Source organism: Ovis aries, chromosome 13 (assembly GCF_016772045.2).
Source record: "Ovis aries strain OAR_USU_Benz2616 breed Rambouillet chromosome 13, ARS-UI_Ramb_v3.0, whole genome shotgun sequence".
Lineage (NCBI taxonomy): Eukaryota > Metazoa > Chordata > Mammalia > Artiodactyla > Bovidae > Ovis > Ovis aries.
In genome coordinates, this window is record NC_056066.1 from 36,633,348 (window position 1) to 36,656,656 (window position 23,309).

Here is a 23,309-nt window from a genome sequence, read left to right on the forward strand (position 1 = left end):
AGAAAAGTTGGGAATCTGTGCTGTTACCAAACTATACTGGTTGATTCTTATGCAGCGAGCCAAACCTGAATCCACCCACTGGCCTTTCAGAACTACAAAGATATACTAAAGCATTGAAAATAGCTACTTCCACTCTGATCTGCAAAGGAGTGTGAATGGAAGCAAGCAGCATGAAAGTGCCCATGTCTAGGTATCTTCTCACCCACTTATGAGTCCAATTAGCCATAAACACAACCCTAAATATATCCTGTATGTCAACGCTAGTTTAAAGTATTGTGGCTAACAAAAAGAATGAAAGCCTCCTTCTAGAAGATGTTCGTGGTCCTCCTCTGCTAAAGACATGTGCTCTAGAAAAGCCTGTGTGTGTGTGTGTGTGTGTGTGTGTGTGTGTGTGTGTGTGCACGTGTGCACTCAGTCTTCTCTTCATGAAATTTTCCAGGCAAGAACACTGGAGTGGGTTACCATTTCCTTCTCCAGGGCGTCTTCCCAGCATAAGGATTAAAATGAATTCTCTTGCATCTCCTGCACTGGCAGGCAGCTTCTATACCACTGTGCCACCTGGGGGAGTTCCAAAGGATATACAAATAATGAATAAACACATTAAAAAAGATAATCATGGTTAGAATGTGGAGAAATTGGGAAACTTATACATTGCTGGTGGGAGATAAAATGGTCTATCCTCTACGGAAAATAGTTTGGTGGTTCTTCAAAAAGCTAACCAGTGAATTATTTTACAACCCACTAATTCCACTCCTAGGTATATACTGAAAAGAACTGAAAACAGGAGCTTGAACAGAGATTTGGACACCATGGTTAACTGCAGCATTATTCACTACAGTCAAAAATATTTCAAGTGCCCATAAACAGATAGGTAGATGAACAAGTGTGTTATATGCATAAAATGGAATATTATTCAGCCATGTAAAGGAACTCCTGCTACAACATGGATCAACCTTGAAAACATTATGATAAGTGAAATAAGTCAATCACAAAAGGACAAATATGGTGTGATCCCACTTATAGGAAATCTCTAGAATAATCAAATTCATAGAAACAGAAACTGGATTAAAAATTAGCCAAGCTTTGGAGGAGCAATGGGGGCTTATTACTGAATGGTTACAGAGTTTGTTTGAGGTGATAGAAAACATTCATAAAGTGATAGTTGTGATGGTTGCACACCACTGTGCATGTAATTAACGCCACTGATCTGTACACTTAAAAATGGCTTTGGAAATGGTACATTTTATGTCATAAATGTTATATACACATTATAACTATTACTATAATAAAATATTTTTTAGAGTTTATAAGACTAATAAAATTGTTTTACCTGTAGCATGATACAATTGCAAATAATATGATTATTATTAAGTGAAACAAGGGGACGACGGTCATAGAAGTTGCCTCAAATTCCAGTTGTCTAGAAAGTGATGAAAAGTAGAGGACCTGCCACATAAATGTATTCAGGTAAATAATATTCAATTCTGATATTGTGTGAGTTACATATGATACTGAAACACTACAACTTATTGATCTAAACATTAAAATTCAGTAAAAAATCAAAATATATGGACTATGATTTTAGAATAAAGAAGATAATAAAGATTTGATTCTTCCCACAAATCTCTGGCATGCTTTTCAATGTTGCTTTCATAAATCTAAAGTTTAAAACTCCTGAATATACAAAATCTGAATCTTATATAAAATGGTGAAAGCATTAATAACTATAGACATATGAATTTTTCTAAACTTCTATTAATTCACTATCTTTTACTATTTTAACTGTATAAACATCATTTCAGACAGGCCTGAGTATTAAAATAATTTTTCCAAGATGTCTTCTCATTTTCATCATTTTTATTCATAGTATTAGGTTCACCAGCACAAAAATGACTGAACAGCTAATATGTGCCTGGCACTATGCTATAATTTACTTTTAAAATGCTCATCTTTCTTTCTCAAAAACATCATGGAACTCTTGTTTAAAGTTTTGCTTTTTTATTCCAATGAACTCCAAACAAAGTTGAGGGGGCTCCTAGAAACAGCAAAGGCTTAAACTTGAGTAAGAATTTCAGAGTAACTTGACCAGAAAACCAAACTAAACCTGAAGATCAACGTCTGGACTGAACAGACCTCCCCTGAGAATGTCCAATTTGTGTTTTTAACCAGAATGTTACCAAGGATTTAAGATTTGTGGCATTCTTCTCTCTCTCTCTCTCTTTTTAAGGTCCTATCTCTTTTTACTTTATTTTTTAAAAAGTTATTGTACTGTGGTTGCTTTACAATGTTGTGTTAGTTTCATGTGTACAGCAAAGTGAATCAGTTATTCACATATCCACTCTTCTTTAGAATCTACTGTGGCTTTCTTCAGTGTTCTAGTTTAAGAAAATTGGATCAAGGATCAAATAAAGCAGAGCACACCTAGCTTCCAGTCAAGGACTCTGATAATCTGGGAGTGCTGCTGCTATGGTCCCTGGAACAAGTCCTCCTACCCCTCCCACCTTCTCCAGGCCTCCCTATAAACACCCCCAGCTAGGTCCCTTGATCACCTTCAAGGCCAGACTCTTTTCAAGGCTGTCAACCTTCCTCCGGAAATGGATCAACCAGCCTTGCAAAGTTCATTTTCCTCTCCTTCACCTGTCCTCAGATAGTACTGCAGCTACATGGCTTTGGCCTGGCTCAGCTGCATAATCTCAGCTAAGACAGTTCCTCCCAGGATGTTGGCTAGGTAGATGATCTGACAGGTTAGGCTGTAGATGGGGAAGGTGATGGTTTTCAGGTTGAGGCCCTTGTTCCTTTTCCAGGTGAGAAAAGCAACAAGAGTGGCTTGGGAGGAGGGGGGGACACAGGAGCCCTGGTTCTTAGTGCACACCTTGCTTGATGTAGGGGATCTGGGTTCCATTGTCCTGTGTCACAGTCAAAGCCTGCACCGCACCTTCCACCTTGCTAATTTCTTCTAAGATTTCCGGCTCCAGCAGTGTCTCAGTGTTGGAGACCACTAGGATAGAGGCATAATTGACCTCGGTGCTCTTCCTGGAGATGGAGAAGACGAGAGAGTCGTTGGCGGGGAAATGTTCCTGCACAAAGCGTCACTCACCCTTGGCGGGTCTCCCTACCCGGGTGTACTGCTCCTCGAGGTCATCGTCTTCATCCTGGGGCAGGTAAATCAGGCCAGTGCCGAGAACGGCCGTTAACACCATGGGCAGCAGCAGGAAGACCCAGAGGTGCGAGCCCACCTTCCAGCCCAACTGCCTGAAGGCCCAGGACAGCGGTGCCTCCAGGCAGTTGGTGTGGCAGCGGGGCCGCTGGGCCAGTTGGTTCTCAGACCGCGATGCTGGCGGAGGTAGTAGAGCCTCAGCTGCGACTTGGAAGGGGGCTCTGCGTTCTGCCTTGCCGCCCAGCCAAGCTCGGTTCCCGGTCTTGACTGGAGGCCGAGGGTGGCTCCGGCTCAAGGCCAGGCCCTGTGGGCGGCCAGCTCTGTCTCTCTCCAGGTCAGGCCTGACTCCGACCCTGGCCCCTGGGACTCGGACCCAGCTCTTATCCTGCCTGCCGCTCTGGTTTTCGTGCAACTTTCGAGGGATTAAGGCTCATTTGCAGGATTTCCAGGAAGGAAAGACCACGTTCTCAAATAGCACAACAGATCAGAAAGAAGCCGTTGGACCGAGCACCCCTCTCCACCCACCCAACGGTTTCCTGGAGAACTTCTAAGTGAGTCTGTTCGAACCCAGGCTGTTTGTGCCAGAATGCGAAAATATCCTTGGCGGTCACGTGGTAGCCTCAGTTCAGTTCAGGTCAGTCGCTCAGTCGTGTCCAACTCTTTACGACCCCATGGACGCCAGACTTCTCTGTCTTTCACCGACTCCCTGAACTTGCTCAAACTCATGTCCATCGAGTCAGTGATACCTTCCTACCATCTCATCCTATGTCATCCCCTTCTCCTCCCGCCTTCAGTCTTTCCCAGCATCAGGGTCTTTTCCAAGGAGTCAGTTCTTCGCCTCAGGTGGCCACAGTATTGGAGTTTCAGCTTCTGCATCAGTCCTTCCAATGAATATTCAGGACTGATCTCCTTTAGGATGGACTGGTTGGATCTCCTTGCAGTCCAAGGGACTCTCGAGAAAGCTGAGCGCTGAAGAATTGATGCTTTTGAACTGGTGTTGGAGAAGACTCTTGAGAGTCCCTTGGACTGCAAGGAGATCCAACCAGTCCATTCCGAACGAGATCAACCCTGGGATTTCTTTGGAAGGAATGATGCTAAAGCTGAAACTCCAGTATTTTGGCCACCTCATGCAAAGAGTTGACTCATTGGAAAAGACTCAGATGCTGGGAGGGATTGAGGGCAGGAGGAGAAGGGGATGACAGAGGATGAGATGGCTGGATGGCATCATGGACTCAATGGACGTGAGTCTGAGTGAACTGCGGGAGATGGTGATGAACAGGGAGGCCTGGCGTGCTGTGATTCATGGGGTCGCAAAGAGTCGGACACGACTGAGCGACTGCACTGAACTGAACTGAACTGATGAAGTAGAGAAGAGAAGATATTGTGACTTTATATGTCTGTCCTGTATTTTGAAATTTTGTTTGGTTTCTGATTGTTTTGTTCACTGATGATTGGATGAATTTATGAAAGAATCTTTGAGATGTTTGTGTGCCTGTAACTTGATGAATTCTGGTATTTCCCAAAAGGTTTGTTGAAGTTTTTGATCACTGGAAATATTTCTTAAAGAAGTAAACATTCAGCTGAAGATTAAGATTGATAAGCTGTCATTTGATACAATGTTTTAAATCTGTTTTAAATATTTTGTCTTTTATCTAAACATGCTAATTTTAGCAAAACATACAGATTTGTCAGCAGAACTAGACTTAGAAATGACATCAGAGGAAGAGCAAGAAAACTTTGATGGAGATGAAAATAGTCACTCAGAGGTATATAAAAATGTAAATTTAAACTTTTGGTTTAATATTGTTTTCTATTCTTTAACAACATAATACAGTTTGTAACAGAGTTCACAACAAATAAAATTACCTTTCAAAAGTAGCCTTTTAGAGTCTACAGATGATAATTTAATTTTTTATAGCACTTTAATTAGAAAACTTAAAATATTGTTAGAATCTATTATAATTTATAGCTTGTCTTTGGAATTGAGGCAAAAAACTTTCCTGTCTATTATTTACTTCTTCCATTTTTAGAATTTCATTACATGATAAAGGAAGGTGATATCAAATACTGAATCAAAAGATTAAAGAGTTGAATTTATGAACAATATGACAATGATGGTCCCTGACCTAGATACATGTAAAGAGAAATCATCGCCAGTGGTCAAGGTTTTCTGTTGAAATTGCCAGTCACTGATGCCAAGACTAAAGATTCATTCTGTCTGATATCTTGGCATAGTTGAGTTAGGGATGAATATTCAGGGACAAAGTAGGTCTTAGAATCAGCCCAACAGCCTATTAAAAGAAGTGAACCTTCCAGATTGGACCTTTGTTGTTAGGGTACAAATAATAACTTTCTTATTTCATTTTCAGGTGGGAAATCAGTAAATATTATTAAAAATGCATTATCCACTTTCATTGGTGGCTATTAGGATTTAATCTAACTGAATGTAGGGGCTTCCCAGATAACTCAGCTGGTAAAGAATCCACCTGCAAAGCAGGAGGCCCCAGTTCAATTCCTGGGTCAGGAATTTTCCCTGGAAAAAGGGATAGGCTACCCACTCCAGTATTGTTGGGAGACCATGATTCAATCCCTGGGTTGGGAAGATCCCCTGGAGGAGGGTGTGGCAACCCACTCCATATTCTTGCCTGGAGAGTCCCCATTGACAGAGGATCTGGGCAGTCTACAGTCCTAGGGGATGCAAAGAATCAGACAGGACTAAGCACACATGTAACTGAATGTATGCAGGTAATATGTATTGATGTATAATGTTATCATTATATATAATTTGCATTAAAATTTAGGAATTGATTCCTCTTTTTGATTGGTGTTAATAGATTTTGGCTCCTAGTAATATAAAGTTTATCTGTTCTCCAGATATTAGTCCTTAAAAAGAAAAAAGAAACCTTACAAATGTGCTGTAGGGACTCCTTGTTTAAGATATAGTGAGGTGAAATATTTTTAATGGAAGTCAGCCTTTATAACATTAAAAATCATCTAATTAAGTTTTGGTACATTTAACATATGTGAATTGTTTAACTCAAACAAACAGGGACAAAATTGGGTTTGTAAGTTCATGTTTTTTCCTATTTGGGGGTAAGGCAAGTTATTTTTCACTTCTTAGTTGTGATCTGGTGATGTGTGAGTAACTAAGCAAAGATTAAGAAGTTTAATAGTTAAATTGTAACAAATTTTAGATTTCCAACATGGCCACTTCAGGATATTTTAAATAACAAATACATGTACTCCCACATATTCTTTTTTTAAATTATAAATTTATTTATTTTAATTGGAGGCCAATTACTTTATAATATTGTATTGGTTTTGCCAAACATCAACATGAATCTGCCACAGGTATACGCATGTTCCCCATCCTGAACCCCCCCTCCCACCTCTCTCCCCGTACCATCCCTCTGGGTCATCCCAGTGCACCAGCCCCAAGCATCCTGTATCATGCATTGAACCTGGACTGGCAATTCATTTCTTATATGATATTATACATGTTTCAACGCCATTCTGCCAAATCATCCCACCCTCTCCCTCTCCCACAGAGTCCAAAAGACTGTTCTATACATCTGTGTCTCTTTTGCTATCTCACATATAGGGTTATCGTTACCATCTTTCTAAACTCCATAAATATGCGTTAGTATACTGTATTGGTGTTTTACTTTCTGGCTTACTTCACTCGGTATAGTAGGCTCCAGTTTCATCCACCTCATTAGAACTGATTCAAATATATTCTTTTTAATGGCTGAGTAATACTCCATTGTGTATATGTACCACAGCTTTCTTATCCAGTCATCTGCTGATGGACATTTAGGTTGCTTCCATGTCCTGGCTATTATAAACAGTGCTGTGATGAACATTGGGGTACAAATGTCTCTTTCAATTCTGGTTTCCTCGGTGTGTATGCCCAGAAGTGGGATTGCTGGGTCATAAGGCAGTTCCATTTCCAGTTTTTTAAGGAATCTCCACACTGTTCTCCATAGTGGCTGTTCTAGTTTGAATTCCCACCAACAGTGTAAGAGGGTTCCCTTTTCTCCACACCCTCTCCAGCATTTATTGCTCGTAGACTTTTGGATCGCAGCCATTCTGACTGCTGTGAAATGGTACCTCATTATGGTTTTGATTTGCATTTCTCTGATAATGAATGATTTTGAGCATCTTGTCATGTGTTTGTTAGCCATCTGTATGTCTTCTTTGGAGAAATGTCTGTTTAGTCCCTTGGCCCATTTTTTGATTGGGTCGTTTATTTTTCTGGAATTGAGCTGCAGGAGATGCTTGTATATTTTTGAGATTAGTTCTTTGTCAGTTGCTTCATTTGCTATTATTTTCTCCCATTCTGAAGGCTGTCTTTTCATCTTGCTTATAGTTTCCTTTGTTGTGCAGAAGCTTTTAATTTTAATTGGGTCCCATTTGTTTATTTTTGCTTTTATTTCCAATATTCTGAGAGGTGGGTCATAGAGGATCCTGCTGTGATTTATGTCACAGAGCATTTTGCCTATGTTCTCCTCTATGAGTTTTATAGTTTCTGGTCTTTTTAGATCTTTAATCCATTTTGAGTTTATTTCTGTGTATGGTGTTAGAGAGTGTTCTAGTTTCATCCTTTTATAAGTGGTTGACCAGTTTTCCCAGCAACACTTGTTAAAGAGATTGTCTTTTCTACATTGTATATTCTTGCTTCCTTTGTCAAAGATGAGGTGTCCACAGGTGGGTGGATTTATCTCTGGGCTTTGTATTTTGTTCCATTGATCTATATTTCTGTCTTTGTGCCAGTACCATACTGTCTTGATGACTGTGGCTTTGTAGTACAGCCTGAAGTCAGGCAGGTTGATTCTTTCCATTCCATTCTTCTTTCTCAAGATTGCTTTGCTATTCAAGGTTTTTTGTATTTCCAAACAAATTATGAAATTATTTGTTCTGGCTCTGTGAAAAATACCATTGGTAGCTTGATAGGGATTGCATTGAATCTATAGATTGCTTTGGGTAGTATACTCATTTTCACTATATAATTCTTCCGATCCATCAACATGGTATATTTCTCCATCTATTAGTGTCCTCTTTGATTTCTTTCACCAGTGTTTTATAGTTTTCTATAAATAGGTATTTTGTTTCTTTAGGTATATGTATTCCTAAGTATTTTATTCTTTTCGTTGCAATGGTGAATAGAATTGTTTCCTTAATTTTTCTTTCTATTTTCTCATTATTAGTGTATAGGAATGCAAGGGATTTCTGTGTGTTGATTTTATATCCTGCAACTTTGATATATTCATTGATTAGCTCTAGTAATTTTCTGGTGGAATCTTTAGGGTTTTCTATGTAGAGGATCATGTCATCTGCAAACAGTGAGAGTTTTACTTCTTCTTTTCCAATGTGGATTCCTTTTATTTCTTTTTCTGCTCTGATTGCTGTGGCCAAAACTTCCAAAACTATGTTGAATAGTAGTGGTGAGAGTGGGCACCTTTGTCTTGCTCCTGACTTTAGGGGAAATGCTTTCAATTTTTCACCATCGAGGATAATGTTTGCTGTGTGTTTGTCATATATAGCTTTTATTATGTTGAGTTATGTTCCTTCTATTCCTGCTTTCTGGAGAGTTTTTATCATAAATGGATGTTGAATTTTGTTGAGAGCCTTTCTCTGCATCTATTGAGATAATCATATGGTTTTTATTTTTCAATTTGTTAATGTGGTATAATACTTTGATTGATTTGTGGGTATTGAAGAATCCTTGCATCCCTGGGATAAAGCCCACTTAGTCATGGTGTATGATCCTTTTAATGTGTTGTTGGATTCTGATATCTAGAATTTTGCTAAGGATTTTTGCATCTATGTTCATCAGTGATATTGGCCTGTAGTTTTCTTTTTTTGTGGCATCTTTGTCAGGTTTTGGTATTAGGGAGATGGTGGCCTCATAGAATGAGTTTGGAAATCAAACTCATTTACCTTCCTCTACAATTTTCTGGAAGAGTTTGAGGAGGATAGGTGTTAGCTCTTTAAATTTTTGGTAGAATTCAGCTGTGAAGCTATCTGGACCTGGGCTTTTGTTTGCTGGAAGATTTCTGATTGCAGTTTCAATTTCTGTGCTTGTGATGAGTCTGTTAAGATTTTCTATTTCTCCTGGTTCAGTTTTGGAAAGTTGTACTTTTCTAAGAATTTGTCCATTTCTTCCAAATTGTCCTTTTTATCGGCATACAATTGCTGATAGTAGTCTCTTATGAATCCTTTGTATTTCTGTGTTGTCTGTTGTGATCTCTCCATTTTCATTTCTAATTTTATTGATTTGATTTTTTTCCCTTTGTTTCTTGATGAGTCTGGCTAATGGTTTGTCAATTTTATTTATCCTTTCAAAGAACCAGCTTCTGGCTTTGTTGATTTTTGCTATGGTCTCTTTTGTTTCTTTTGCATTTATTTCTGCCCTAATTTTTAAGATTTCTTTCCTTCTATTAACCCTGGAGTTCTTCATTTCTTCCTTTTCTAATTGCATTAGGCATAGAATTGGGTTATTTATTTGACTTTTTTCTTGTTTCTTGAGGTATGCCTGTATTGCTATGAACCTTCCCCTTAGCACTGCTTTTACAGTGTCCCACAGGTTTGGGGTTGTTGTGTTTTCATTTTCATTCATTTCTATGCATATTTTGATTTCTTTATTTATATCTTCTGTGATTTGTTGGTTATTCAGCAGCATGTTGTTCAGCCTCCATATGTTGGAATGTTTATTCGTTTTTGTCCTGTAATTGAGATCTAATCATACTGCATTGTGGTCAGAAAAGATGCTTGGAATGATTTCAATTTTTTTTGAATTTACCAAGGCTAGATTTATGGCCCAGGATGTGATCTATCCTGGGGAAGGTTCCGTGTACACTTGAGGAAAAGGTGAAATTCATTGTTTTGGGGTAAAATGTCCTATAGATATCAATTGGTCTAACTGGTCTATTGTATCATTTCAAGTTTGTGTTTCCTTGTTAATTTTCTGTTTAGTTGATCTTTCCATTGGTGTGAGTGGGGTATTAAAGCCTCCCACTATTATTGTGTTATTGTTATTTTCCCCTTTCATACTTGTCAACATTTGTCTTACAAATTGCTGTGCTCCTATGTTGGGTGCATATTTATTTATAATTGTTATATCTTCTTCTTGGATTGATCCTTTGCTCATTATGTAGTGTCCTTCTTTGTCTCTTTTCACAGCCTTTGTTTTAAAGTCTATTTTATCTGGTATGAGTATTGCTACTCCTGCTTTCTTTTGGTCTCTATTTGCATGAAATATCTTTTTCTAGCTCTTCAGTTTCAGTCTGTATGTGTCCCCTGTTTTGAGGTTGTTCTCTTGTAGACAACATATATAGGGGTCTTGTTTTTATATCCATTCAGCCAGTCTTTGTCTTTTGGTTGAGGCAGCCAACCCATTTACTTTAAAGGTAATCATTGATAGATATGATCCCATTGCCATTTACTTTATTGTTTTGGGTTCAAGTTTACACACCCTTTCTGTGTTTCCTGGCTAGAGAAGATCCTTTAGGATTTGTTGGAGAGCTGGTTTGGTGGTGCTGAATTCTCTCAGCTTTTGCTTGTCTGTAAAGCTTTTGATTTCTCCTTCATATTTGAATGAGTTCCTTGCTAGGTACGGTAATCTGGGCTGTGGGTTATTTTCTTTCATCACTTTATGTCCTGCCATTCCCTCCTGGCCTGAAGAGTTTCTATTGAAAGATCAGCTGTTATCCTTATGGGAATGCCCTTGTGTGTTATTTTTTGTTTTTCCCTTGCTACTTTAATATTTGTTCTTTGTGTTTGATTTTTGTTAATTTAATTAATATGTGTCTTGGGGTGTTTCACCTTGGGTTTATCCTGTTTGGGACTCTCTGGGTTTCTTGGACTTGGGTGATTATTTCCTTCCCCACTTTAGGGAAATTTTCAACTATTATGTCCTCAAGTATTTTCTCATGGTCTTTCCTTTTGTCTTCTTCTTCTGGGACTCCTATGATTCGAATGTTGGGGTATTTAACACTGTCCCGGAGGTCACTGAGATTGTCCCCATTTCTTTTAATTCGTTTTTCTTTTTTCCTCTCTGATTCATTTGTTTCTACTATTCTATCTTCTACTTCACTAATCCTATCTTCTGCCTCCATTATTCTACTATTTGTTCCTTCCAGAGTGTTTCTGATCTCATTTATTGCATTATTCATTATATACTGACTCTTTTTTTATTTCTTCTAGGTCCTTGTTAAACCTTTCTTGCATCTTCTCAGTCCTTGTCTCAGGCTATTTATCTGTGATTCCATTTTGATTTCAATATTTTGGATCATTTTCACTATCATTATTTGGAATTCTTTATCAGGTATATTTCCTATCTCTTCCTCTTTTGTTTGGTTGGTGGGCATTTATCCTATTCCTTTACCTGCTGGGTATTCCTCTGTCTCTTCATTCTGTTTATATTGCTGTGTTTGGGGTGGCCTTTCTGTATTCTAGCTGTTTGTGGAGTTCTCTTTATTGTGGAGTTTGTATTGTGGGGTTGTATAGGTGGCTTGTCAAGGTTTCCTGGTTATGGAAGCTTGTGTCAGTGTTCTGGTGGGTGGAACTGGATTTCTTCTCTCTGGAGTGCAATGAAGTGTCCAGTTATGAGATGTCAGTGGGTTTGGAGCGACTTTGGGCAGCCTGTATATTGAAGCTCAGGGTTGTGTTCCTGTGTTACTGGAGAATTTGCATGCCTATGTTGCTGGAGAATTTGCGTGGTATGTCTTGCTCTGGAACTTGTTGGCCTTTGGGTGGTGCTTGGTTTCAGTGTAGGTATGGAGGTATTTGATGAGCTCCTGTTGATTTATGTTCCCTGGAGTCAGGAGTTCTCTGGTGATCTCAGGATTTGGACTTAAGCCTCCTACTTCTGGTTTTCAGTCTTATTTTCACAGTAGCCTCAAGATTTCTCCATCTATACAGCACCATTGATAAAACATCTAGGTTAAAGATGAAAAGTTTCTCCACATTGAGGGACACCCAGAGAGGTTCACAGAGTTACATGGAGAAGAGAAGAGGGAGAAGGGAGTTAGAGATCACCCAAATGAGTGAGGTGGAATTGAAAGAGGAGAGAGCAAGCTAGCCAGTAATCACTTCCTTATGTGTGCTCCACAGTCTGGACCACTCAAAGATGTTCACGGAGTTATACAGAGAAGCAAAGATGGAGGAAAGAGACAGAGGTGGCCAGGTGGGTAAAGGGTGGGGGGGAGAATCAAAAGGAGAGAGAGAGAGATCCAGCCAGTAATCAGTTCCCTAAGCGTTCTCCACCGTCTGGAACACACAAAGAGATTCACAGAGTTGAGTAGAGAAGAGAAGAGGGAGGGAAGAGATAGAGGTGACCTGGTGGAGAAAGAGGAGAGTCCAGAGGGGGAGAGAGCAGTCAAGCCAGTAATCTTGCTCCCAAGTAAAAATGACTACTGAAGATCGGGTTCTTAAAGGCACAAAATTGATAACAGATACCAAGAATCAAAGATTAAAGCTCTTGAGTAGAGGTTAGATTTTCAAAAATACAATATTAAAGAAAAGAAAAAAAGAAAACAACAAAGTCACAAAAATTATAATATATATATATGAAGTTTGCTTCAAAAATATTTTTTTGCAAAGTAATAGTAGGTTATAAAAAAGATGATTAAAGGAGTAATAGAGGACTTAAAAATTGAACAAAAATTTAAAAAATGATAGTAGAAATAGTAAAAATATATCTAGGACTTTCTCTGGTGTTGTTGTGGGCATTGTGGGGTCAGTTCATTTTTGGCTAGTTCCTTGGTCCAGCTTAGATTTCTTGAGATCTATAGGCCCTTCCTATGTAGCTGGTACTAACTACAGGGTTATAATCTATTGCACTTGTCACTTCCAAGACTGTTCCCTCTGTTTTAGCTTCTTCTGTTTGCTGGTCTCTTCAGTGTCTGATTTCTGCCCTGACACAAGGGAGTGGTGGTGGACACTTTTTTAGGCTCACTTGTTCAGTCGTGGTGTGGGGAGGGAGGGATGCTACAAACGAATAACACTGGCTTGCAGTGTCTCAGCCACACTGGGCCTGCCCCCGCTCATGGTGCATGTGCCCTCCATGCCCACACTGCTCAGGCTCTAGGTGGTTCCGCTGGGAACCATCCGAGGCCAGCCCTGGGATGCATGCACCTCCCAGGTCTAAGCCGCCCAGGTTCAGGCACTCAGGTGGTCCTCAGAGGTGCAGACTTGGTTGGGCCTGTGTTTTGTGCCCTTCCCAAGTCCGAGCAGTTCAGGTGATGAAGTGTTACGACTTATTGCCTCCCCCGTCCCTGCCACTTGGTTTTTTGAGTGTACAACTGACGTGCCTTCTCAGGCAGATGTTGACCGTCCAGAGCCCCAAGAAGTCTTAGCAAAGAAGCCTGCTTGAAGTTTGGTAGATGCCTCTCTGGGGCTGCAATTGCCCCCTTCCAGCTCTGGCTGCCTGTCACCAGAGGGGGATAATCTGCAGCTGGCTAGCTCTTTTCAGTCCTTTGTTCTGTGAGCGGGCCTGGCGGTGTCTTAGGTTAGGGCTTTTCATGGGGCAGCTATCCCGCAGTCTGGTTTGCTAGCCCAAGTTAGTTCCCTCAGATTGCCCTTGGGGCATTCAGGCCCAGTCCTTACTCTAAGCAATGCAGTCCGCGCCTCCCTGCCCAGCCTCCACTTGCTAGTGGCAGGTGTAGGCGTCTGCGGTGCTTCTCTGCTGGTGGAGTTACTGTTGGGCACATATTCTGTGGGTTTTAATTAATTAATTAATTAATTTTCCTGCCAGTTATGTTGCCCTCTGTGGCTCAGTGGGTAAAGCATCTGCTGACAATGCAGGAGACCCATGTTTGATCCCTGGGTCAGGAAGATCCCCTGGAGAAAGAAATGGCAACCCACTCCAGTACTCTTGCCTGGAAAATCCCATGGACTGAGAAGCCTTGTAGGCAATAGTCCGTGGGGTCGTAAAGAGTCGGACATGACTGAGCGACTTCACTTCACTTCACTTCTGTGGTTCCAAGGCTCACCACAGACTCAGCAGTGAGAGTGTTTCCTGGTGTTTGGAAACTTCTCTCTTTTAAGACTCCCTTCCCAGGATGGAGCTCTGTCCCTACCTCTTTTGTCTTTCTTTTTATGTTTTATATTTTTTCCTACTTCCTTTCAAAGACAATGGGCTGCTTTTCTGGGTGCCTGATGTCCTCTGTCAGCATTCAGAAGTTGTTTTGTGGAATTTGCTCAGTGTTTAAATGTTCTTTTGATGAATTTGTTGGGGAGAAAGTGGTCTCCTGGTCCTATTCATCTGCCATCTTAGGACCGCCTCCCCACATATTCTTGAATCACCACTCTCAGATGTTTCTTTTGAGACAGACCTTTACATAATGTTGTTTACTAAAATGTAGTAGATTTTGACATGTGTGATTTTGTTTCATAGGTAGTATAAACGCTCACACACACAAAAAGAAGTGTTTATCTCCAAAGGAGAAAACTGAGTTTTGAGATGCTATGAGATTTTTCTTCCTTCCAGTAATAGATTTTTAAATTTGTTTGCTCTTTTGTGTAAGAAGTGCCTTGACTGAGTTCTAAGGTTTTCTTCTTTAAGGAAAAAGCAGATGAGCCCTACACCTATATAAGGCATTAAATTACTTTGCCAGCAACATGCTTTTAATGTATCTGATTCATTTGATGAATTCATTTGGTAATTTTTCAGATTGAGGGTTACAGAATTGTATCATCTCTTTTGGTGCCATAAAATGCTAGGGAATGCCACTTAAGGGGATTTTGAACAAACCATTTAGGCATCCTTGGTTTTATTCCTGTTTCTGGTAAATAGTGGGGTCACAGTGGGTAATTATTTCTATACTCTTTAGCTATAAAGTTTGATGGTTATTGAATGTGGAATTGGGAAGCATTATTTATATTCCAGAATTCCACACTAACTAACAATTCATCAGTTTTACTCTGCTCCTTGTGTTTTGGTAAACTTTGGTTCATCTGTTTTAGTGAACAGCATTCCTTTTTTGATCTCTCCAGGATCCAAATGAAAAAAAGAATTGTAAAAGGCAGTGGGGAAAGAATAGCTTTAGTGCAAAAGAAGAATCTTTCCTTTCTGTTTCTGAAGCACTAAGGTGTTACTTCCTTTACATCTGGCTGTTTAATGGAAAATCCAGGTGGTAAAGACCAAAGAGGACAGATTTTATGTGTTTTTATTTCCTTGTCTCTGACAGTCAGATGGGGAAGACAGGGGGTGAAAAATTGCATCATATTAAGAAAGCCCTTTTTGAAATTTGGGGAATTTTGTTTCTTATCCTCAAAGAGAAGCAGAATTTACAAAACTTTTGGTGACTTGTAAGTGATAAAATTAAAGTAAGCACAATACATCACTTAAAATTAGGGCAAACCCTGAGTGGGCCTTAGAAAGCATCACTACGAACAAAGCTAGTGGAGGTGATGGAATTCCAGTGGAGCTATTTCAAATCCTGAAAGATGATGCTGTGAAAGTGCTGCACTCAATATGCCAGCAAACTTGGACAACTCAGCAGTGGCCACAGGACTGGAAAAGGTCAGTTTTCATTCCAATCCCAAAGAAAGGCAATGCCAAAGAATGATCAAACTACCACACAATTGGACTCATCTCACACGCTAGTAAAGTAATGCTCAAAATTCTCCAGGCCAGGCTTCAGCAATACGTGAACTGTGAATTCCTGATGTTCAAGCTGGTTTTAGAAAAGGCAGAGGAACCAGAGATCAAATTGCCAACATCCGCTGGATCATCGAAAAAGCAAGAGAGTTCCAGAAAAACATCTATTTATGCTTTATTGACCATGCCAAAGCCTTTGACTGTGTGGATCACAATAAACTGTGGAAAATTCTGAAAGAGATGGGAATCCCAGACCACCTGACCTGCCTCTTGAGAAATCTGTATGCAGGTCAGGAAGCAACAGTTAGAACTGGACATGGAACAACAGACTGGTTCCAAATAGGAAAAGGAGTACGTTAAGGCTGTATATTGTCACCCTGCTTATTTAACTTCTATGCAGAGTACATCATGAGAAACGCTGGACTGGAAGAAACACAAGCTAGAATCAAGATTTCCGGGAGAAATATCAATAATCTCAGATATGTAGACGATGCCACCCTTATGGCAGAAAGTGAAGAGGAACTAAAAAGCCTCTTGATGAAAGTGAAAAAGGAGAGTGAAAAAGTTGGCTTAAAACTCAACATTCAGAAAACGAAGATCATGGCATCCAGTACCATCACTTCATGGGAAATAGATGGGGAAACAGTGGAAACAGTGTCAGACTTTATTTTGGGGGGCTCCAAAATCAGTGCAGATGGTGACTGCAGCCATGAAATTAAAAGATGCTTCCTCCTTGGAAGAAAAGCTTTGACCAACCTCGATAGCATATTCAAAAGCAGAGACATTACTTTGCCAACTAAGGTCTGTCTAGGCAAGGCTATGGTTTTTCCAGTAGTCATGTATGGATGCGAGAGTTGGACTGTGAAGAAGGCTGAGCGCCGAAGAATTGATGCTTTTGAACTGTGGTGTTGGAGAAGACTCTTGAGAGTCCCTTGGACTGCAAGGAGATCCAACCAGTCCATTCTGAAGATCAACCCTGGGATTTCTTTGGAAGGAATGATGCTAAAGCTGAAACTCCAGTACTTTGGCCACCTCATGCGAAGAGTTGACTCATTGGAAAAGACTTTGATTCTGGGAGGGATTGGGGGCAGGAGGAGAAGGGGACAACCGAGGATGAGATGGCTGGATGGCATCACTGACTCAATGGACGTGAGTCTGAGTGAACTCTGGGAGTTGGTGATGGATAGGGAGGCCTGGCGTGCTGTGATTCATGGGGTCTCAAAGAGTCGGATGCAACTGAACTGAACTGAACTGACAGTCCAATTGCAGTAGTGGATCAGGAGGAAAGCGGACAAAGGGCTTCACTGAGCTTAGGGCAAGTTGCCCCAGTGTCCAAAAGAAAATTGACTGATTGGCCCCCCACAGTTATTAATCCCCAGGGTTCCACAGGTGTAATTAGAATGAGAGCTTGTGTGGGGACCCCCAGGCACTTTCAGTCCTGATTGTCTTGAAAGTCCAACCCCTGGGGCCTATGTCTCAGAGGGCAGTCTCTCCTCAGGTTTTACAGACAGGACATGGAGCCAGGTGCAGCTTAGATGCCTGAGGGCAATCCTGCTTGCGAAGCCTCTCCTTTCCACCTAATAACAAGTCCACTCTTTTTCACCTGGATTATTCTGGGCACTTTTCCTCAGGCTATTTCAGAGAGGATCTGACAGCCATTGTTGGGGCTTCAGCCTTTTGCCAGGTTTTTTTTCTCTTTTCCTGCTTGTATTCTTTACCATGATATACCATCTGAGCGAGCTGTAACAGTATTTTAAAGACTAATTTGGTCCAACCGCCTGTTTTCATAACTTATGGCAGATATCTGCAACTGACTGAGCGAGAAATCTATCTTTCAGATTTTTTCCTTCCTCTGTACTTTTGGGATCAAAGTCAGTACACTTGCGGAGAGCCTCTTGTAGTCTCTCTAGGAATTTATCCAGAGGTTTCTTCTCTCTCTGTTCTATGTCAGCCAACTTAGTGTAGTTTAAAGTCTTAGTGTGCACTCACTTGAGTCCTTTAAGAATACACCTGGCAAAGTGGTTCTGATCCCATCTTCTTTTAGCCATGCTATAGTCCCACTCTGCCTCTCTCATGGGAACTGCTTGCCTCTCAGTAGGGAGGAGAGCTATTTTTGTGTTCCCTCTTTCCCCTTTTCTCATGCTCAAGCCATTCATCTCCAAAAGTAGTAGCTTCTCCCAAAACTCGAGTTCTCGAGTCAGGGGTCAGCGTCTGTCCCAAGACACAAGTTACATCTCTCCAAGTAAGGACATAAAGTTAGTCCCATAAAGGCTTCTATGAATTGAGACTGAATTCCTATTGAGACTGAGGCAATCCCTTATGGAAGGGTACCATGACTCAGCCTGTTTAGTTGGGAGCCCCAGAAACAGGGCAAAGTAAGAGAATAGGAGGCAGCTGAAGGTTTCATACCCAAATCTGCACCCTTAGGACATAAATCTGACATGTCTCGCAGAGTGATAAGGAGCAACACATATGGCACTTCTACCCATTTCTCTTGTTTTCTGCAGGACTGATCTAATTGTAAAACAGTATTATAATTGAGACCATTCAACTGGCCGGTGTTCCCCATCTTCCAAAGGATACCATGGTCATTCAGTATGAAAGAAAAAGATCAGGTGTGTCTTTTTTAAACTCTGGGGATCAAACTTGTCCCCATTAAAAAAAAATACATTTTAAAGAGGTGGTTCTGGATCTGCTAGCTCCCATCTGTAAGAGAGGAAAAAAGCGGCATCCGCAGCCGTGGCTTCTTTCCATTGGAGGCATCCCTCCCTGTTCTAGATGGGGATGTAGACAGATTTTCCACTGAAGCTTTCCTTCCCTGGTTGGACTTAGTCTGTCCCTTACCAACACAGGTGACTTATCTATCCCTCCTGGTTCTACCACCGAGGTGGGGTGGAGATGCACCAGGGGTAGACCTGATGGCATCCCAGACTGATGTCCAGTTCCTCAACATTAAGACGTTTGCCTGGTTTTTGCTCCTCCTTTGATGTCACCCGGGGTGGAACAGAGTAGCTTTCCTGGAATGTTTCCCAAGCTAGTCTTCTAGGGGAAGCATCCATGTTCCATGTGCCTGTGCACATTTCTGAGTACAGTCCTGACCACAACAGAAGTGTTGAGTTATAAAGAGATGAACAAAAACCCCAAGATGTCTCTTCTGAGTGTTGCCGCACCAGTATATGTGATAGCAAAAGAGGGAGTGGAGGGTTGCCAGCGAGGAAAACGTTATTTCTGCCCTCAAGCTACTAGGGCCAATCCTTCCAGTTTATCCACACAGATTCCACAAAAAGAATATCTAGGGAGTTGAACACAAGCCGTTGGAGAGCTTTCTCTGGTCTGCTAAGAGCTAGCACTACCAAAAGAAGAAGCCTACTGCACTTGCAAGCTGACCAGATCCTATAATTTCCAATCTGCGTCTTCAAAAACCTCATGGTCACCAGCAATGCTTCTACCCACATAGATCAGAGGCACAGCCATGACAAAGACTTACTTTTAGGATTCTGGACCCTGAGGCAGCCAGCCAAGAGAACGACCTCTAGCCTGAGAGACGTTCCTGGAACTAGAGCTCCACCTCTCTCCCAAATGTGCTTTTGTAACTTTCAGCTCCTAGCAAGGCTAGGCACTTCCATCTATATAGTTTGAGGTCTAAGTAAAAGTACAGAGTAACAGCATGGATCACAAGTCCCTTGAAAGTTTATGATCCAACAGATTAGGTTAGTAGTTCTAATTCCCCACGCAATTATGGAATGGTCAGAGACCAGGAAAAGGTGACTGAGAAAGGAAAGTTTGATCCACATGCTTCGCCCATTTCTGGCCGCTCCCCTTGCAGGGATGTTGGGTGTCTCTCGGCATTGGGAGGTCGGTATATAAACCCCGACAAGGTTTCCATTTTGGGGTCTGCCTTCAGTCATTATAAGGCACTGCAAAACCCCAGCGCAGGGCTCATCACTTGCTTTGCACAGGACATGTCATTCATTCACACAAGTATACCACAAGATCAGTGAGACCTTGAGAAACAGGCAAAGAAAACTGTTTGAGTTGATCTTGCTAATTTTAAATGGATGTTTAAAAAGTTCATAGACTCTATTTCTTTCTCTAACAGGTGTTAAGGTCAATGACATGTTTATCATGATTTCTGCCTGGCAGAAGACCAGCCTTATGGATAGCATAAGTGAGCAGATGTTTGATGTCTATTCAAAAGTGGCAGTGTCCATTATGATCACCACCACCACCACCAACGTCATGGCTTTCTATACAGGAATTTTGACCACTTTCAGGCCCATACAATAATTTTGCATTTATATAAGAACAACCGTGCTCTTTTGTTATTTTCATAACATCACCTGTTTTGGAGCACTTATGGCCGTGAATGATGAAAGAGAAGTAGTCTGTCCACACTGACTGAAGAAGCAGGAAACTCGTGACCAAAATGTTCCTCATTAAAAAAGTCCTTCTGCCTCCCATGTAATTTTCTCATGAACATAAAGCTGATATCCATCCAATGAGTCTATTCTTTTTTAAATTTATTTTTAATTGAAGGATAACTGCTTTACAGAATTTTGTTGTTTTCTGTCAAACCTCAACATGAATCAGCCATAGGTATACATATATCCCCTCCTTTTCGAAACTCCTTCCCGTATCCCTCCCCATCCCACCCCTCTAGACTGATACAGAGCCCCGTTTGAATTTTCTGAGCCACACAGCAAATTCCTGTTGACTATCAATTTCACATATGGAATCCAGTGAATCTATTCTTTAGAGAATATTTTAGTCCTTTTCTCACAAGCAACAAGTCCAAGTTTTTTGTAGTGCTCCTATACTTTGTACATCATAAATAGTATATATGGGTGTTTCTGAGAGCAAGAATGTTTAGACCTCCGAAATTTGGCAAGTGACTACTCCTATCTCACACCATATTGTAATGAAGAAAAAGAAGAACACTTTTCAAGTTACGGTCCCAGGATTTTGGTTATTGTTACTGAGACACTTGACTACTGGGATAAAGATACTAGGCAAAAATTGGGAAAATGTCTGGCAGATTTTGAAAACAGTGAGTATGTAGATAAAAACTTAGAGTTTTGGTTATGAGAATATATAAAATATATGGAAAACCTCCATCAAGATATAAATCATAAGACAGTTTTCCACGCAATAAACCCACTTTTAAAATGGAATTTCCACTTTTTGTGTATAACATTAATATTACATCATCAAGGGAAATCACTTCTTCTCAGGCCTTCATTCAAACCATGAGTATTTCTTCTTCAACCAATAAGAAACTGATGTTATACGAGTTCTGAGACATGGCTGAGAAGTGTGAAGTTCCCCTAATGATATACAACTAGGCATTCATATATTTTGATCAGTATTCTGCAATATCAGAAACACTGTTCAAAATGTGACTGTTGCATCAACAGCTATGTTCATTGTTTCCTTATTGTTAATTCCTCAGCCTCTGTGTTCTTTGTGGGTAACTTTTGCTATTGCTTCTGTGACTATGGGCCTCATGGGTTTTATGGCCTTCTGGAATGTCAATCTTGATTCCATAGCCATGATTAATCTTGTCATTTGTATAGCGTTTCCTTTTGACTTTTCTGGTCACATTTCCTATGCATTTGTTTCCAGTTCAGAGACCTCAGTAAACTGAAAAACCATTGAGACATTGTATCTGCTAGGCTAGCCCATGTTACAAAGTGCAGTTTCAACAATACTAGAGGTGTGTGTCCTGTCTGTAGCTAAAGCATACATCTTCAGGATGTTTTTTAAGATTGTTTTCTTGTGATGGTATTTGGAGCTCCTCATGGTCTAATTTTTATCCCAGTATTCTTAACCTTCTTTTGAAAGTTAGCTTGAAAAACCACTAACAAGTCAAAGACCTGTAATAGAATTCCTGATTAGCCCAACCCAATCAGATGAAAATGCACTATTAAGAATAGTCAATAAGCTAAAAGCAAAGGCATGTTTCCTTGGCTTGGAAATATTGCTTTAAAATGTTATTTAAAGTATACTGAGAGAGGAGAGAACAAGATGGTGGAGGAGTAGGTGGACATGGAGTACATCTCTCTCCATATACACATCAGCAATACACCTTCAGAGACAGAAATGCATGCAGAACATCAGCCGAGAGTGGACAGGAGTACCTGACTGGTGGAAAATAATATATAGAACCATGCAAAACTCAATAGGATGAAGGAACTGGGGGAAAAACAGGAGTGGGAGATCTCTGATGCCTATTCAGAACTACAAATGAGTGTCATTCTAATGGTCATCCCCAAAATTAAGTTTATGGGTATAAGATTTCTCAGGATAGATCTAAAGAGCCAACACTGCTTGGCAGGGGTTGTACTCCAAAATAGACAGGAGATAGATCTCCTGATCCCTGAACAAAGAGGGACTTAAACCATCTTGAATGAGACGTGTTGTTTCTGGGTAAATACTTCCAGCTAAGTTAAAGAAAGTCTCACAGTCCTCAAGGAAAGCATTCAGATCCTACAGGATCTAAAAGAATGAGCTGCAGAGTTCTTGGGGTGGCTACAGCCTCTCTTTGGGGGCTCTTCTCTGGCGATGGGGAATTTGGAGTTGGCTAATGCCCCTACTAATCCCTGTTATCACCATATTGATGCTGCCTATGATTGCTTCGTGTATTATTGATTGTTTAACCCATTTTGTCTCTGCCCAGGTCAACAAGCTGCAACATGCAGTGCCAGTTCAACAAGGATATATAAAACTACAGCCAAACATGGAAAATATCACTCACTCTTAGATGGACACCACTATAAGGACTCTGAGGCTTCAGACTAGCAAGAGGGGGAGGCCCATTGCCCCTCACCATCCCAACTCAGCAGGAAGTAGCCAGAGAGAGCTTGCCACCTCTATTCCCAAAGAAATGGGCCTCCCATCTCTTGAGGTGGGAATGTTTGTTAGAATAGGAAAAAGGAGTCCAAAATGGCAGTGGCTAAAAGACAAAGACAGGAAAAAGCATGCAAAAATGATACAAAAGAAAATCTGAGGACTGAAGTGAGAACCTCAGGTGAAACACACAGCCCTCTTGGCTAGCCCAGTTTCCACAGGACAGGCTCAGGGGCAAGAGACAAATGTATAAAAAGAGGAAGCCAAGATGGATTGAGGCCTCCCTTTTGGGGTCAGCCTGCCCTCATGCCTCGAAGGTGTACTTTCCTTTGCTTGCTGAATAAAACTCTGAGCTGTAAGCGAGCTGTAACACTGGTCCGCTGTGTTTCAAATCTTTGCTGTGGAAAGACAGAACCAAGGAAATTACATACTCCTTCGACATATCTACACATTATATTTATTATCACAATAAAATACTTTTAAGAGTTTACTAATAAAATTGTTTTACTTGTAGCATGATACAATTTCAAATAATATGATGAAAAGATATGCCAAGTGAAACAAGGGGACCACTGTCATAGAATTTGCGTCAAATTTTACTTATCTAGAAAGTAATGTAGAGGATCTGCCACAAAAATATATTCTGGTACAGAGCTTTCAATTTTTATATTGTGTGTGTTACATATATTACAACACTACAGC

General features: G+C 40.6%; 1 pseudogene; it reads left to right on the plus strand.

The window, feature by feature from the left end:
* The first annotated feature begins 4,815 nt into the window (after window positions 1-4,815).
* On the plus strand, window positions 4,816-21,599 carry LOC101121031 (patched domain-containing protein 3-like; annotated as a pseudogene).
* Window positions 21,600-23,309: the final 1,710 nt, after the last annotated feature.